General features: G+C 45.7%; 1 pseudogene; it reads right to left on the bottom strand.

Annotated features, from left to right (window-relative positions):
• Positions 1-2,545: 2,545 nt before the first annotated feature.
• On the bottom strand, positions 2,546-2,794 carry LOC103019925 (40S ribosomal protein S21-like; annotated as a pseudogene).
• Between the last annotated feature and the right edge of the window lie 1,613 nt (positions 2,795-4,407).

The raw sequence follows: 4,407 nt of genomic DNA on the forward strand, positions 1-4,407 counted from the left end.
CCAGTAATGAAGCTTACTATTCTAAGAATTAAATATTATAAAAATCAACCTGTGTAACATTTTTAAAAAATTGTCTTATGTTTAACACAGGATTAGGCATTTCTCAGAATACAAATACACAAATGACTAATCAACACATCACTGCAAATCAAAGGAATGCAAATAAACATGAAGTTTTCTACCTATCAGAGTGCCAAAAACAGTTTTAAGTATAATCTCCAGTAGTGGCATGAGGAAACAGGCACTTCTTCATACACTATCGTCATGAGTATAAACTGCCATAACTTTTTCGAAGGCTATTAGAGGTACCTACCAAAAGTTTAAATGGCCATACCCTTTGACCTAGCAATTACACTTCTAGATGTTGATCTCACATCAATGATCACTCAGCTGTGCCAAGGTAGGCATGGCTTGGTTCATTATGGAATTGCTTGAAATGGCAAAAACCTGCAACAAATGAAATCTACATTGGCAGGGACTGATTAAATAAATATGGATAAATCCGCATTGAAATACTAGTACGTCTTTAAAGGAAATACGACAGATCTTCAGATGAATTGAAATGGAAGGACGTTCATGTCCATGAGAAGGAGATATCATTTCTGTGAAGATACTAAAGAATAATTTTGATACCCTTAGAGATGGCTCGATAAAATCCTTTTGCCCAAAGGCCTGGAAATGCGATGGAAAATTATACCTCTCTGGGTCTCTTTCCCATAATAAATCTAAGACGTATCTTACGAGTGCTCAGTAACTGTTGATTATTGTGATGGTTGATGATGACAATGAAGATAGAAATGGTGAAGATTCTATGCCCCCAAAGAATTAGAAGACTATTATCCCTAAAAGATCTTCCTTTGCCTAACAGTTACTTCTGTTAGGCAACAAATTAGCAGTGCTTATTTTGTCTCCTTGTACCTCTGTCAACTTTCCTAAATTCCTTCAAATGCTTTTTGGGCCATGGGTCTGGGGTCAGTGGTGGGTCGGGCCATTAGATGTTGAAAGGGCAAGGTGATCAGTAAGTCACACTCCCATCCCCTCCCTGCCTGACCTGGCACTGGCGGTGTAATCTGTGAGAGGATCTGCCTTTGTGCCATCACATTGGAATGAGGTGCCGAGAGGAGAATCTTCCCAAGGAATCGTGTTGACAGATCGGTCAGTCACCTTGAGGTCAGCCCCCTCATACTTCATAACGCAAACCTGGCAGCGAGAGGGTGGGGAAAAGACTGACTTTTTTGATCACAGACGCTTTCAAGATAAGTTGGTGGATCTTAAAGTGTGGTCCTTGGACCTTCACAAGTAATTGCTAAGAATACAGAGTCTCAAGACCCCATTCCCTACCTCCAAATCAGAATTTGATGGGGGAAGCTGGAGTCAGGCATGGGAGCCAGCATGTTAAACAAGCACTCAAGAAGATTCCTCTGTGCCCTGAAGCTTGGGGACAACTGAGGAAGACCTTGGTGATATGTTGCCCATAGGCAAGTCTTTCAGGATCCCTTGATGACTGATTATATCTTTGCGTGAAGCATTTTTGCGAAGTCAAGTAAACTTATGTCTCCATTACTCTGGTGTAGAGAATAATTAGAAATAAATGAAGCTTTCTTCTGGCACTATCAGACAGAAGACAACTCCAAAAACAACATGAGGAAGAGAAATAAGAAAATTTCAAGGCATAGTGTGTAGATACATGCCATTTACTGATACTTAGTTAGTAAACATTTATTAAACAGCTCAGATATATAGATATATATATAAGAATTTATCCAAAAAAATTTTTAAACTTGAAAAAAATTGCCCTTAGTTCCGAGATTTCCTCTCTATTTATATTTATTTGTAACATATCATAGACACCGGCTCCAAGCCCTCAGTGATGACTTTTCATTCTTCCAGGCTTCACGTACCAGAAAGTCCCAGTCAAGGAAGGCCTTCTCCCAGCTCCAGAATAGCGTGTCTGAAGCATCCCTCGACTGCCCGTGTAGACGGCCCCTGCTCATGGAGGTCAGTAGCACCTGGCTCTACCTCTCAAAGCCCCAATGTGCCTGAGACACCTGCCCAGCTCCTGACTTCCATCAGACTTGAGCACAGGTTTTCCTCTCTATCCCTCTCCATCCAAGTCAGGCACGATTCTAGGTCCCTGCAAGGTCCATCCCACAGCCCAGCCTCAGCGTTGCACCAGCTCCTCTACTTCAGTGACGTTCTCCTCTCCTCCACGTCAGCTTCAAGTTTCCCTCTGTCTTCTCGCACCCCTTCGAAACCCTAAACACCAATACTGCACCCCAACCATGAACTCAATGCCTTCAGGCTTCCTCCTCCTTTGAAAAACACTGCACTTTCCATCAGTTCCACGGCAGTCCTCACCCATGTCATTTTCAGCCTCCTCCTGTTTCTGTCTCTCCCCTCCCGGCCTCACCCCCATGGTCCATCACTACAGCCGCTCTCTTACGCTCAAGCTCCCTCACCACGGTCACCTATTGCAATGGCTCAACAAAATCCAATTTTATTTATTTATTTATGACAAACATTCCACATCCGCGATCCTCTTCAGTCAGAAGTTCTTCGAGAGGATGCCTGTGGCCTTGGCCAGAGAATGGAGTCAGCTGACTTCCCCCATCCTGTGAATGCCCACGCAGATAGTGTAGGTTTTAAACTGGCTGTTGAACCTGCTTGTCACCTTGTCAACCTCGGCCACGTCCATCTGGATGGGCGCTTGGTCCTTGGCGCCGATGATGCGGTTGCTGGCAGAGCATTTTTGCTGCACGTACAGATCCGCAAAGTCGCCGGCGTCATTCTGCATGTTGACGGCGCGTCCAGTGGCACCATGAGGGGCGTGAGTGCAGAAACCAAAAGCCCAATTTTAGACCATCCAACTGTTGTCTTCTCAACACCCCCATCCAAGATCTCCGGGTGTCTCTGTTAGGATGTCCGGCAGACACCCCCAACTCAGCGCATCCACACTGAGAGTACTTCTCCCTCAGCGACCCCAGCCATAGCTAGTCCCACTCTGGTATTAACAGCGGTAGTGATGACAACAGTATTCATAGCTAAACATATCTTGGATGCTACGACAGGCATTGTAACCCTATTAATGGCACTTTCACCCTTGCAATAAGCCCTATCTTATAGATGAAGTGACAGAGGCTCAGAGAATTTGTGTAATTTATCCAGACCTAAGTGGGTGACTCAAACCTAGACTCATCTGACCTCTACAGAATCTTCACCGGTCCCCTAAACCAGAAACCTGAGAGTTGGTTCAGTGCCTCCTCCTCCCTCTTCCCACATCACTAAGTCCTACTGTTTCTACCTCATTCCTTCCTGCCCACCCCTCCATCTGCCCATCTCTCTCCATCCTCATAATACTTCTTGGTCCTCATCATTAGCTCTTAAGAAACCTCTAGTTTCCATCTCTCAATCTACCCTCCAGTCTGCTGTCCCAGGACATTTCCTGAAGCCTAAATCTGTGCACTTTGCAACAGGCTTCTTGGCAAAGAGAAATCATGATAGGGCCAGATCAGAGCTATGGACACTCCAAGAAGCTATGACACTCCAAGGCACATTGTCCACGTATAACCCCCCCATACACATTTACTTGTTTATTATCAGTCAATGACTTGACAAATAGAGGTGAAAAGACTATAAAGAGTCCAGCAGAACCTGAGAATAAAACAGAGATGAAGACACAGTCCTTAAGAACTGCCTGGAGAACTTCACAGAAATTCTGATGCCCGGGCCTCACTCACCCCCAGAGAATTTGGTTCAGGGAGACTGGAGAATGGCCAGGGGACCTGCACTTTGAACATTATTCTGTTGCAGGGGCTTCCCGGACTGCATTTAGTGAGACAGTGACACTGAAGAAGAGTCATCTTCCAGAGGCAATGACAATGAGGGGAAATAAGGCCAACACAGGGGCCTTCGGGAACCCAGAGGAGGGGCTCAGAACTCAGAGTAAGTGTGCGATGGGGATGGTGAGGGTGACAAAGTCTTCCTGGAGGAGCTGAGCCCTAGGATGGCAGGGGGGGTGTGGGAGCAGAAAGGGTCTCGCCTTCACACACACACACACATACACACCTCAGCAGGTAAGCTAGTCTTTGCTGAATCATCGCCCTTATTTGAGGCTGTCTTTGATGTTCATCTGAGCCGAATTGAACTGATAAGGAAAAGTTGCGGGGTCTACATGGGGCCTATGGCTGGCCAAGGCTGAACCTAGAATAGCTTAGCTTCTGACACTTGATGACAGGGATGGATGTTGTGGAAGGGAAGTGGGCCAACTATCCAGGCACTTGTTTTCTTGGCCTGCTTGCCACTGCTGTGTCACTCTGGGCAGCTCATTTAATCTTTCAGAGGGCAGGAGAGAGGTAGAAGCAACAGGACCTAGTGATGAGAGAAGGAGAGAGACATCATTGGTGCCTG

The sequence above is a fragment of the Balaenoptera acutorostrata genome, chromosome 12 (genome assembly GCF_949987535.1).
Source record: "Balaenoptera acutorostrata chromosome 12, mBalAcu1.1, whole genome shotgun sequence".
Taxonomy (NCBI): Eukaryota; Metazoa; Chordata; class Mammalia; order Artiodactyla; family Balaenopteridae; genus Balaenoptera; species Balaenoptera acutorostrata.